The sequence below is a fragment of the Oncorhynchus mykiss genome, chromosome 8 (assembly GCF_013265735.2).
Source record: "Oncorhynchus mykiss isolate Arlee chromosome 8, USDA_OmykA_1.1, whole genome shotgun sequence".
In the NCBI taxonomy this organism is placed as follows: domain Eukaryota; kingdom Metazoa; phylum Chordata; class Actinopteri; order Salmoniformes; family Salmonidae; genus Oncorhynchus; species Oncorhynchus mykiss.
The window spans coordinates 36825211-36839591 of NC_048572.1; the positions used below are offsets into that span (position 1 = coordinate 36825211).

At 39.2% G+C, this 14381-nt stretch overlaps 1 protein-coding gene across 1 annotated transcript in view; it reads left to right on the forward strand.

The window, feature by feature from the left end:
• LOC110530907 (kelch-like protein 29) overlaps window positions 1-14381 on the forward strand; it is a 330236-nt gene that overhangs the window by 8613 nt on the left and 307242 nt on the right. Inside the window, exon 2 of the mRNA XM_036985426.1 lies at window positions 13488-13553. The gene's annotated coding sequence lies outside the window, so the exon portion shown is untranslated. The remainder of the gene's footprint in view (window positions 1-13487; window positions 13554-14381) is intronic.

The following is a 14381-nucleotide window of genomic DNA, read 5'->3' on the forward strand; positions in this document are numbered from 1 at the left end:
AAATAAGATTAGGCTTGGAGCATTGCATGAAATATTTCAATTTTGTGACTGCAATGGCAGCATACAGTAAATTACACATTGAATAAAAAATATAAATGCAACAATTTCAAAGATTTTGCTGAATTACAGTTCATATATGGAAATCGGTCAATTAAAATCAATTCATTAGCCCCTAATCTATTGATTTGACATGACTGGGAATACATATATGCATCTGTTGGTCACATAGACTTTTAAAAATAATGATAACCACTCAGTATCTGGTGTGACCACCATTTGACTCATGCAGCGTGACACATCTCCTTCGCATAGAGTTGTTCAGGCTGTAGAATGTGGAATGTTGTTCCATTCCTCTTCAATGGCTGTGAGACGTTGCTGGATATTAGCGGGAACTGGAACACGTGGTCGTACACGTTGATCCAGAGAACCCCAGACATGCTTCATCGGTGACATGTCTGGTGAGTATGCAGGGACATTTTCAGCTTCCAGGGATCGCTGTACTATACTGTGCTCTACTCCACTGTACTGTGGTGTCCAAACTTGTGAAACAGACGCCCTATGATTGATTCAAATTTGTACTGACCAAATTTCCACTACTTTTCAACGTTCATTGCTGTCCGGTGTGGGTCGGTGCTCAGTGGGTGAGTAGGATGGTTAAAGTACACTGAACAAAAATATAAACTCGACATTTAAAGTGTTGGTTTCATAAGCTGAAATAAAAGATGCCAGAAATGTTCCATATGCACAAAAAGCTTATTTCTCACACATTTTGTGCACAAATTTGTTTACATCCCTGTTAGTGAGCATTTCTCCTTTGCCAAGATAATCCATCCATCTGGCAGTTGTGGCCTCTCAATCATATATCACCAAACGGCATGATCATTACACATGTGGACCTTGTAATGGGGACAATAAAAGGCCACTCTAAATTTAGCATGTTTATCACACAACACAATGCCAGAGCTGTCTCAAGTTTTGAAGGAGGGTGCAATTGGCATTTGCACCAGAGCTGTTGCCAAAGAATTTGTTTTTCTACCATAAGTGGCCTCACAACCGCAGACGACGTCTAACCACGCCAGCCCAGGACCTCCACATCAGGCTTCTTCGTCTGTGGGATCATCTGAGACCAGCCATCAGGACAGCTGATGAAACTGCGTGCTGCTAGTCCTCACCAGGCTCTTAACCTGACTGCAGTTCGGCGTCGTAAACGAATTCTGGGAGCAAATGCTTACCTTCGATGGCCACTGGCACGTTGGAGAAGTGTGTTCTTCACAGATTAATCCCAGTTTCAACTGGGCAGATGGCAGACAGAGTGCATGGTGTCATGTGTGCGAGTGGTTTGCTAACGTCAACGTTGTGAACAGAATGCCCCATGCTGGGGTTATTGTGTGGGCAGGCATAAGCTACGGACAACGAACACAATTGCATTTTATTGATGGCAATTTGAATGCACAGAGATACCGTGACGATCCTGAGGCCCATTGTCGTGCCATTCATCCTCCGCCATCACCTCATGTTTCAGCATGATAATGCATGGCCCCATGGCCTCCCAGTTCTTCCATGGCCTGCATAGTCACCGGACACGACACCCATTTAAGTATTATTGGGATGCTCTGGATCGACATTCAATGTAAATGGAATGAGGGGGCTCATGGATGGGTGTCAGTAAGAGCTGGGAGAGGTGACATTAACTGTAGCGAAAGAAGAGGGACAGGAGGGTTTTCACACTCTTGCTTTTACCAGCGGCAGGAAGCCTAGTGGTTAGAGCGTTGGGCCAGTACCCGAAAGGTTGCTGGATCGAATCCCCGAGCTGAAGATAAAAATCTGTCGTTCTGCCCCTGAACAAGGCAGTTAACACACTGCACCCCATAGGCCGTCATTGTAAATAAGAATTTGTTCTTAAATGACTTGCCTAGTTAAATTAAGGTCAAATAAAAAACACAAGACAGAAGGAGAATGAAAATGGCTATGAACAGTATGCCAGTGGAAGGAAGGACAGTAGCAGGTGTCCCAACTCTGGTTTGTGACTACTAAGAATTCCCACTGTGGCCAATTCGGTTGCAGCCTTTCCGTTACTGATTTTTAATCACTTAATAAATCATAACAATTTGGTTTCAGTAAAAACACTTGGTAGGTATGTGTTTTTACTTGTTACGTCTGTGAAATTAAGGGAGACATTTTTCAAAACATCTCAAAGAAATGCAGGTTTTTGGTGACGAGACAGTAGGCAATATTCCTTAAACTTACAGAAGGCAAATAATTTCTGAAAAACTGAATATACAGTGCATTCGTAAGGTATTCAAACCCCTTCACCTTTTTCACATTTTGTTACGTTACAGCCTTATTCTAAAATGGATTAAATAAATAAAAATCCTCATCCATCTACACACAACACCCCATAATGACAAAGCAAAAACAGGTTTTTAGAAATGTTTGCAAATGTATAAAAAATAAAGATACCTTATTTACATAAGTATTCAGACCCTTCGCTATGAAACTTGAAATTGAGCTCAGGTGCATCCTGTTTCTATTGATCATCCTTGAGATGTTTCTACAACTTGACTGGAGTCCATCGGTGGTAAATTCAATTGATTGGACATGATTTGGAAAGGCACACACTTGTCCCACATTTGACAGTGCATGTCAGAGCAAAATCCAAGCCATGAGGTCAAAGGAATTTTTTTGTAGAGCTCCAAGACCGGATTGTGCCGAGGCACAGATCTCTGGGAGGGTACCAAAACATTTCTGCAGCATTGAAGGTTCCCAAGAACACCGTAGCCCCCATCTTTCTTAAATGGAAGAAGGCTGGAACCACCAAGACTGGCAGCTCTGCCAAACTGAGCAATCAGGGGAGAAGGACCTTGGTCAGGGAGGTGACCAAGAACCCCGATGGTCACTGACAGAGCTCCAGATTTTCTCTGTGGAGATGGAAAAACCTTCCAGAAGAACAGCCATCTCTGCAGCACTCCAGCAATCATGTGTTTTATGGTAGAGTGGCCAGACAGAAGCCACTCCTCAGTAAAAGGCACATGACAGCCCGCTTGTAGATTCCAAAGGGCACCTCAAGGACTCTCAGACCATGAGAAACAAGATTCTCTGGTCTGATGAAATCAAGATTGAACTTCTTAGCCTGAATGCCAAGCGTCACATCTGGAGGAAACCTGGCACCATCCCTACGGTGAAGCATGGTGGTGGCAGCAGCATCCTGTAGGGATGTTTTTCTGCGGAAGGGACTGGGAGACTAGTCAGGATCGAGGGAAAGATGAATGGAGCAAAGGTCCTTGATGAAAACCTGCTCCAGTGCACTCAATACCTCAGTCTGGTGCAAACATCTCTGGAGAGACTTGAAAATAGCTGTGCAACCTGACAGAGATTGAGAGGATCTGCAGAGAAGAATGGGAGAAACTCCCCAAATACAGGTGTGCCAAGCTTGTAGTGTCATACCCAAGAAGACTCGAGGCTGTAATTGCTGCCAAATGTGCTTCAATAATGTACTGACTAATGGGTCTGAATACTTATGTAAATGTTATTGTTTTTTTTTAATACATTTGCAACCATTTCTAAACACTTGTTTTTGCTTTGTCATTATGGTAGTAGTGTGTGTAGATTGACGAGGAAAATAAACAATTGAATACATTTGAGAATAAGGCTATAACTTAACAAAATGTGGAAAAAGTAAAGGGGTCTGTATATCCAAATGCACTGTAAATGTTGCTATTAGTTAGCAGGGGTCTTTACTTCAATGTTGTTTTTGATGTATTTCCAATACTTTTTAAATACCTTTTTCTGCTAGATGTTTTCTAAGACCCCCTTTCCCATGTGTTTGACCAGTAGTCAAAGCCTTTGCTTATTCCTAACACTTTTTAGTGGAAAATGTTTGAAACATCTACACTGTGTATGCCTTAACTTATAAAATAAAATAGACTTCCATTTGCCACCAAATGTGATGTGGTCCTACGAATTTCACGCTAGTGCTCATGGAGCTTTTTATGTGGAAATGACAGTCTTCCATTGAACTAAAAACTCTATAAATGGTAAATGAATTCGTAACTAGTTTACGGCTAATGGAAGTATACATAACAGTTACTTGCAGCAATACCTCATTTCCATACCCATGCGTAGGAGTTGAAAGGTGACTCTTGAGTTAAAAGAGGATACATAAATCATGGATCCATGGGTGGTGATCTGAATATCTAATACTATGTGTTTGCATCATGTTTGTATTGTAGACTATGTACTTTAGCAATGGATTAAAAAGGTATATCAATTGGCCGTAACCAACTGTAATGATGTATGCGTTTTTCATTTTGTGATTTAGGTGCACCGTGTTGTGTGCTACTAATGCTGCTTAGGCAACATCCACTACATAGTGAACAATGACCATGTTCATTAATCTGGCACTGTATACAGATGGACAATGTTAGAAAAAAGTATACTGAACAAAAATATTATATATATATATATATATATATATATATATATATATATATATATATATATATATATATAAATAAAAACATGCAACAATTTCAAAGATTTTACTGAGTTGCAGTTCATATGAGGAAATCAGTCAATTGAAATAAATGCATTAGGCCCTAATCTATGGATTTCATGACTGGGAATACAGATAAGCATCTGTTGGTCACAGATGCCTTGAAAAAAATTGGCCTCACAATGGGTTTCATGATCTCATCACAGTATTTCTGTGCTTTCAAATTGCCATCGATACCATAACCCCACCATCACCATCAGGCACTCTGTTCGCAACGTTGACATTGGCAAACCTCTTGCCCATACGACGCCAGTGTAGTTTTGACTGAAATGCGTGCATTGCTTCTCAGGTGAGTCCATAGTAGCTGTGTGTCATTGATACAATTTTCTCCGCTGCACTGATCATAGTGTGTTGCCACATTCGTTTAAAACATGTAGCTGGAAGGATGCACAATTATGAATGTCAAAATGGAACAAATGTCTATTTTAAATTAGTCACTTTGGGATGTTTATTTTTATATTGGTGACATAAAATTGCAGTTTCCAAACATGCCTTCAGAAAGTATTCACACCCCTTGACTTTTCAAATTTAGTTGTTACAGCCTGAATTCAAAGTGGATTACATGTTATTAAAATCACACCTATCTACACACAATACAATAATCACAAAGTGTAAACATGTTTTTAGAAATTTATTGAAAATGAAATACAGAAATATCTCATTTCTGTAAATATTTACACCCTTGAGTCGATACATGTTAGAATCCACTTTCGCAGCGATTACAACTGTGTGTCTTTCTGGGTAAGTCTCTTAAGGGTTTTGCACACCTGGATTAGCTCTATTCAGTTTCTTTTTATTGTTAAAAAAAGTTATAGTCCTTGCCGATGACAAGCATACCCATAACATGATGCATCCTCCACCTTGCCCCAAACATAATACTTTCTATTCAGGACATTTCTTTGACAATTTTTTTTCAGTTTTACTTCAGAGCCTTATTGCAAACAGGATACATGTTTTGGAATATTTTTATTCTGTACAGGCTTCCTTCTTTTCACTGTCATTTAGGTTAATGGTGATGTTGATCCATCCTCCCTTTTCTTCTATCACAGCCATTTAAACTCTAACTGTTTTAAATCACCATTGGCCTCATGGTGAAATCTCTGAGCAGTTTCCTTAAGAAAGACATGTATATTTGCAGTGTCTGGGTGTATTGATACACCATATTATGTGTAATTTAATAACTTCACAATGCTCAAAGGGACCCTTTTGAAGCATTGGAAAACCTCCCTGGTCTTTGGTTAAATCTGTGTTTGAAATTCACTGCTTGACTGATTACAGATTATTGTATGTGTTGGGTACAGAGATGAGGTAGTCATTCCAAAATCATGATAAACACTATTGCACACAGTGAGTCCATACAACTAATTATGTGACTTATTAAGCAAATTCTTACTCCTCTAACCTATTTACGCCTGCCATAACAAAGGGGTTGAATTCTTATTGACTTAAGACATTTCAGCTTTTTCATTTTTTCTTAATTTGTAAAAATGTCTAAAAACATAATTACACTTTGACATTATAGAGTATGACACAGTCACACAACATCTCAATGTAATCAATTTTAAATTCAGGCTGTAACACAACACAATTTGGAAAAAGTTGGGGGGGTGAAATACTCCTGAAGGCACTAACACACGCACTCATGCTCGAACACACAGACGTCACCAGGACATGGCTTTCGGGATTTACGCCCCGAATATTTTGTGCTGCTGCGATGGTTTAAAAAAACAACAACAATTAGGCAACTAAATGCGCCGCTTAGTTGATAGCGCCATGGATGTCCGACATATTAGCGGTTGCGACAAAACTATTTCTGTTTTCTTCCTACAAATGCTATTATGACCCCATTCCTGAAAGGTAAGACTCATGAATGTCTGTGATGCTCACCAACCGTGTAGGAGACGTTAGAAAGGGACTGTGACAACCACAATTGAAAGCAATGCAGATCGTCTTTACCTGATGAGCTTCCCCAATGTTTTCCTGAATTTTCTTATACTTTTCTGATGCATTTCTGCCACTTAGGCTACTGATGCAAATACACATTTGTACACCTTTCCCATATGCTGTTCAGACCTTGACATATTTTCTTATTAGCCTTATGAACATAGACACTTGGTGTAGTTTCTGTGCTATAACGGTTAAAAAGGCCACTAGGCCTACATCGTTTTTATAACAATTTAGCTAAAACCACTATTGGCTAAACAGGAAAAATAAGTGATTTAGACATTGATACATACTTGTTCGTTGGCTTACTGAAATTATTCACTTGTAATTGTACTCGCTCATGTGATTATTTTAAATATAATTGTAACAGTAGGCCTTTAACCCCATTCCTTGGTTACTGGCCACAATCCATTGATTTAATAATTAGAAGTGTTGATTGTTTGGCCTTAGGAGAGAGCACAGCACATGGAAGGGAATGGGTGCTGGAGGTGCTGCAGATATGTTTTAAATACATTTTCCAAATGTATATGATTACTATCTGTAAAGAAATAAATGACATCATAAATACTACACCAGAGAGCATAATGTAGCCACAAAATAGATATGGATTGTGTTTTATCATATGATGAGCGCCTTTAGGCCTCCGCAATTGGGCAGTACGTGTGGCAAATACCAAACCGTTGATACAGTTTTGACTTCAAAACAGCCGAGAGCAGCTACAAGGCCCTTCGTAATATTTCAAAATACAATCGCAGGAAAAACTGTTTGTATGAGTTCCATGCAACTACATTTTCTGGCTATCATTTTTGCCGTATTTTACCATCTGTGGCACCTCTCTTTTCATTGACCTATGCTATTGGTTGCGTTTAAGACACGTTTGTTTTCATTGATCTCGGTAGGATGTGTCAGTAAGCCTGTCATTTGTGTGGTATTAGAAAATATTATTTGAATGTTTCCAGACATGTAGAATTGCATAAAAGCATTTTAGAAGAGGCTTTTTCTTTTTGTCAGACCCACAAATACCATGATGCATGCAATGCTTTATTAGAGGTGTTCCAATGCAAACCCTAACCCCCTCACACACACACACACACTCTCTCTACTATTCAAGTGGAACAATAGTTACTTCACCACCCTTCACAGGCCACTGTGTAGCATGATGTTCAGACTTGAAAGGCGGGTAATTGTTGCTTGCATCTGAAGCCAAAGAAATGAACACCGGAAAATCATATCTAGGAAATAGTCACCTCTCTGGTACCCTATTAAGGCCAGTGCGACTGCTACGTTTGTGGTGCGCCATATATACAATGCCATGTAGATGTAACCCCTAGTCAAGTTCTTCAAAGGAAAACCGAAATACCGCATCCATGGAACTGACCCTGGTTTTTATAGAAGTATTCTGAGCGTAGCCAAAGCTATCGCTTGTCGTTTCTCTGCTGCCTATGGCCCTTTGGTGTGCAATGCTATAGCCTTCTGGGTAAGAATCAAGATCCGTTACAATTTATTTGCATTGTCAGCTCTCAAACTTTTCAAGTTCCCTGTTTTGAATTTGAGTGAGTAGGCCTAGGACCTTTTTTTTGTAGGTTATTAACAGTTGAAACACTTAAATCAACCCCAGCAGCTTGTCTCAAATGGAGTCCGTGGTGCTGGCCAAGTTAGATTATTAATGGTGAGTCTCCATCTCTCATACTCTAATTGGTCTCTGGTGATTGTGAAGCATTCTGATTAAGAAATGCCATTAAAATTGATGTATTATGCCTGCAAGTCTGTTTCTCAGTCAGATAGCTATTTTAATCAATTGATAATTACACACGATTTATTGCTTGAGTTCCTGTTGACAGCTTCACAATAATTGGTTACATGGCAAGTTTTGTGCTGTGCTGTTTGAATGACATCGGAAATATATATTGTGCAAAAATAAAGTTGGGAGGACGATAACTTTTTACTAATTTATTTTAGAGCAATACATCATGGGTAGTTTTTAGCATTTGTTAACTCAAAGTATGCTCTCTATTCTGTATCTAAGTTAAACTTAGGCCTAAATCACGCCCATGTGTCCATTTATATCCAGTCTATCCTAGTTGATATGTATCTGTAATGTTCACTCACAATCTCTGAGTATGTTTTTGACTTTATTAATGTCATCCATGGGTGACTTTTCACACAGTGCGTCTTATCCATTAAGGAAATGCTAATGTCTGCTCGGAGCGATAGGAAGCTCTATGTAAGTGGGCAATTCCATGTAAAAGGACCCATAAGTACCCGATGGGAAGTTCATAGTAGTATGTCAATTTGAATGTCCAAAAATAAACGTCTATATTTATTTGACCGTTTCTATGCGAAACATTTGGAGTAAGCAAAGGCTTTGATTTCTGGTCAAACAGATGGAAAAGGGGTCTTGGACAACATCTACCAGAAAGTCTTAAAGGTTAATAGAAATGAATCAAAACACCAATAGTGTTGAAGTAAAGATGTCTGCCAACTTACATATTTCGTTTTAGCGAAATTATTTGCCTTCTTTAAGTTGAATAAACTTTACCTTGTAATTCCATTACCAGAAACCCACATATCTTTAAGAAAGGTCACAGAAGTGACACATACATTTGTATTTGTCACATGTGCAAAATACAAAAGGGGTCGACTACTGTGATATGCTTACTTATGAGCCCTTTCCCAACAATTCAGAGTTAAAAACTAAGTAAATAATAATAATTAGCACATAAGAAAAAAAAAATAGAAACACAATACAAGGAGTACCAATACTGAGTACCTCGTACCCCTGCACATTGAGAGGCAATAATATTATTACGTACATGTAGAAAATGTGAGTCATTGCAAATAGTCCGGGTAGCCATTGGATTAACTGTTCAGAAGTCTTACGGGTTTTATGGAAGCTGTTCAGGAGCCTTTTGGTCCCTGACTCGGCGCACCGGCACCGCTTGCCATACGGTAGCATAGAGAACAGTCTGACTTGGGTAGCTAGAGTCTTTTGACAATTTTTAGGGCTTTCCTCTGACATCGCCTGATATGGAGGTCCTGGAATGCAGGGAGCTCGGCCTCCGTGATGTACTGGGCCGTACCCATTACCCTCTGTAGTGCCATGCAGTCGGATGCCAAGCGGATGCCATACCAAGGCCAATTTAAACGGTTTTGATGGTTATTTTTATTTTCATGACCGACTACATCCATAACCGTCAGTTACACAGTTATTCAATTAATGCCACAGCCCTAAAATGTCATAGCTGACACCCCATTCTTTCTGCGGACATCCTTGAATCTTAATTCAGAGCAGATATTTAAGTGTTTTGAAAGCATAGTCGCATAAAGAACTGAGGGAGATTTTACTGTAATTCTCTTGCCCAACTTTGCATCTGCACAGTTCTTGTCTATTGCTGGTGGGGTAAGTTTCTCAACCAAGGGAAATCGCAACGAAAGTGTGTCTGGACACTTCTATAACATGCCGTTTACAAAAATACAGACTTGATTAATTTAGAAGAATTACATAATTCAGGATATTGTTATACAGAATGTTCTACTTTTTGATGCATGATGATAATGTGTTTAACTGATATGATAAATCTATTTGCTAAATTGTAATTTTTCACCACTATGGCCTATTTATTGCCTTACCTCCCTCGTCTTACTTCATTTGCACACACTGTGTATAGACTTTTTCTACTGTATTATTGACTGTATGTTTGTTTATCCCATGTGTAACTCTGTGTTGTTTGTGTCGCGCTGCTTTGCTTTATCTTGGCCAGGTCTCAGTTGTAAATGAGAACTTGCTCTGAACTGGCCTACCTGGTGAAATAAAAATAAATTAACATGAATATTAGCAAGATAAAGTATATTATAATTCAGATAAATTAAACTAGTACTAGTATTTCAAGTGATTAGGTATGATAAGCCTAATTAATAAACAGTTAATGTCAAATTAACCATCAATATTTCACTTAAATACTTTTCGAAAGACAATGCAATATACAGTGCCTTTGGAAAGTAAATAGTTTTTTCCCTCATCAATCTACACACAATACCCCATAATGACAAAACAAAAACAGGTTTTTAGAAATGTTTGTTAATTTCTCTCTCTATATATATATATATATATATATATATATATATATATATATATATATATATATATATATATATATATATATATATATATATATATATATATATATATATATATATATATATATATAAAAAAATGAAATATTACATAAATATTCAGACCTTTTACTCAGTACTTTGTTGAAGCACCTTTGGCAGTGATTACAGCCTCGAGTCTTGGGTATGACGCTACAAGCTTGACACAAGCTGGGAGTTTCTCCCATTCTCCTCTGCAGATCCTCTCAAGCTCTGTCAGGTTGGATGGAGAGCATTGCTGCACAGCTATTTTCAGGTCTCTCCAGCGAAGTTCGATCAGGTTTATGTCTGGGCCCTGGCTGGTCCACTCAAGGACATTCAGAGATGTGTCCCGAAGCCACTCCTGTGTTGTCTTGGCTGTGTGCTTAGGACCGTTGTCCTGTTGGAAGGTGAATCGTCACCCCAGACTGAGGTATTGAGTGCACTGGAGCAGGTTCTCATCAAGGATCTCTCTCTGTACTTTGCTCCGTTCATCTTTCCTTCGATCCTGACTAGTCTCCCAGTCAATACTGCTGAAAAACATCCCCACAGCATGATTCTGCCACCACCATGCTTCACCGTAGGGATGGTGCCAGGTTTCCTCCAGACGTTACGCTTGGCATTCAGGCCAAAAAGTAAAATCTTGGTTTTATTAGACCAGTGAATCTTGTTTCTCATGGTCTGAGAGTCTTTAGGTGCCTTTTGGCAGCAGATATGGTTATCTTTCTGGAAGGTTCTCCCATCCCCACAGAGGAACTCTGGAGCTCTGTCAGAGTGACCATCACCTCCCTGATCAAGGTCCTTCTCCCTCGATTGCTCAGTTTGGCCTGGGCGGCCAGCTCTAGGAAGAGTCTTGGTGGTTCCAAACTTCTTCCATTTAAGAATGATGGATGCCACTGTGTTCTTGGGGACCTTCAATGCTGCAGAAATGTTTTGGTACCCTTCCCCTCAGAGCTCTACGGACAATTCCTTTGACTTCAACTGTGGGACCTTATGGAGATAGGTCTGTTCCTTTCCAAATCATGTCCAGTCAATTGAATTTACCACAGGTGTATTCCAGTCATGTTGTAGAAACATCTCAAGGATGATCAATGGAAACAGGATGCACCTCAGCTCAATTTTGATTCTCATAGCAAAGGGTCTGAATACTTATGCAAATAAGGTATTTCTGGTTTGATTTTTTATAAATGTGCAAAACATTTTGAATCCTGTTTTCCCTTTTATCATTATGGGGTATTGTGTGTGTGTGTGTGTGTGTATATAGCTGAGACTGTTCTATTTATTTAATCATTTTTGGAATAAGGCTGTAATGTAACAAAATGTGGAAAAAGTCAAGGGGTCTGAATACTTTCCAAAGGCACTGTATAATATATCTGCCACTGCAGACAACACCCCAAACTATTACTAACATGAGTCTATTCACACTAGCCAGCCACTGTTTTTACTATTCACTAAGGTCAAATGTGCAGCATTTTGAGAGGTGTTTCAAATCTTGCACATTAATCATAATGGAATTCATCCAGCCATGGCTTTGAGGGGAAAAGAAACATGTATGAATGTTCTCACAGTTGCCTGAATTAAAGGCCTTTTTAGAGAAGAATTTGATCGTTTCTCTGAGCTGTGGGTCATTTCTTATTGTTTACTTGCCAGATGTCCAACATCAGCACCTTTTTTTAGTTTGGTTGAAACATGACTAACCTCTCAAACACGGCTTTGAAGGGCAGATGGAGACATGACAAAACAATCAATGACGTCCTTGTATTTTAGGCAAATTGCCATTTAGGTAGTGGGATTGTCTGGATGTTTCCATATCACTTGGCATTATTGAAGGTAAATATTATGCAAAACTAAACATGCTTTAGGTTAAAGTATTAAAAATAGCATTTCTTTCTGTGATGCTGTTATATTTAGGTTTTCGGGTTGGAGTGAATGCAATAGTTATTGAGACCTTGAGGGGAAAACTCTGGTTTCCAGCCATTACCATCCTCTGGTCTCCATCTCCCGGTCTCTCTGGGATGGATGACATCATGACATGAGATCATAAGATCATAGATCACGTTGTGGTGACTTCCAAACACTGTCACCGTGGACCAGTCAGAAACGGCCTTGTTTATGAAACAACAAAGCGTTGTTTACGTTCGTTCCACAATAGAGACCTTTGAAGTGCCGTCACCCATACAGAATGCTTGGCTTTGTTATCAGCTGATTTAAAGACAAGCTTTCAGTTCTAAACGCAACATAAAATACTGATAATTTAGTTCTAAATGCAACATACAAGACTGGTCATTTAGTTCTAAATGCAACATACAAGACTGGTCATTTAGTTCTGGCATGCAACATTGTTGTAGGTGTTGGATGGTGTAACACCTCTGACCTGTATCGTTTGCTCCGACTACTCCCTGGGATCATGTTCAATTCCAGCCATGCCTCCAACCTGACCTTTACCAATCTCTGTCTGGTCTAACATTGACCTCTAAACGTGTATACACAGACGCACACATGCCCACACACATTCATACTCCTGCACGTGCAGATGTGTACACACACACACACACACACACACACACACACACAGTGCATGTACACACAGAAAGAGAGGGAGAGAAATATGCTTTATCAGATATGTCAGGTTTAGCTGTAGTGTATCACACACCATGTTTGGGATGTAATTTGTCTGCACTCAAAGATTACCACAAGCATGTTTTTGAATTTTCCATGCAGTCCAATTGGTGTGTGAGTGAACTGATGTCTGATTTGAAGTAAACCTATTTTGGATAGATGATGAGACTGATGCTAATTATTGGTATAAGTGTTTTTTCCCTTTTCTCACCAATATGCTGTGGTGTTATTGTTTCTGCAGGTGTAGACGGCAATACTCAGATCTCATTTGTCTGTGATGAGAATCGCCATCCACCAGAGACCTAAGGTACGGTAAGATATCAAACGCTCATTATCTCATCTACCAATAAACAATTCATCATGCCTGGAGAAAAACCACCAATCATATATATATATATATATAACACACACACACACCCCAAATGACTAGGTAATCTGATGCAGTCGAACACACCATTTTCAAGCAAACATTGAAATATTGATGTTGATTTCCCTGAAACTGTCTCAGTGACGGATGGTGATTTCACAGTATAGCTCTCTTTTGACGTTTATAAAGATTGTTTTGAGTGTTGTTGGAAAAACTGATGCTATTACTGTTGCATATTCATGAGCCTTTTGTGAGCTGTTGAGGTTTATATGGTTGAAGTAATTCGTTCAGGGTCAGATGCATATCAAAATGACAAACTCAAACCTAGTTCTGTATTTTCTGCGTATAATATTTGAGCAGACTTTAGTTCATGTCTCTTGGTATTAGAACAGCAGGGGGAAAAAAGTGTAACGAGTTAGGCTCTAAATATTTCTGAGTTTGGTAATTAGACTTAAATTACAACCCTTTGATCTGTAGTATGGTGTGTGATTGTGTGTGCACATCTATGCGATTTGTTTAATTAGTGGGGGGGTCAAATCACTTGAATTACTTGATTCACGGCTTCATTAATTTTGATTGACTTCTCTCCTTCCAAATGAGGGAGGGAGAGAGGGGAGGGTGACCTAGGTCTGTCTTTTTGTCTAGTCCTACCTGCCATGATCTTGGAATTCTGAGAGCAAGCAACAAAAAAAAACCCGCAGCCAGGCACCAAGCAATTATGGGTTTAGTGTCCGGTCTCGGGTCATTAAGAGATAGGATTACTGCTGG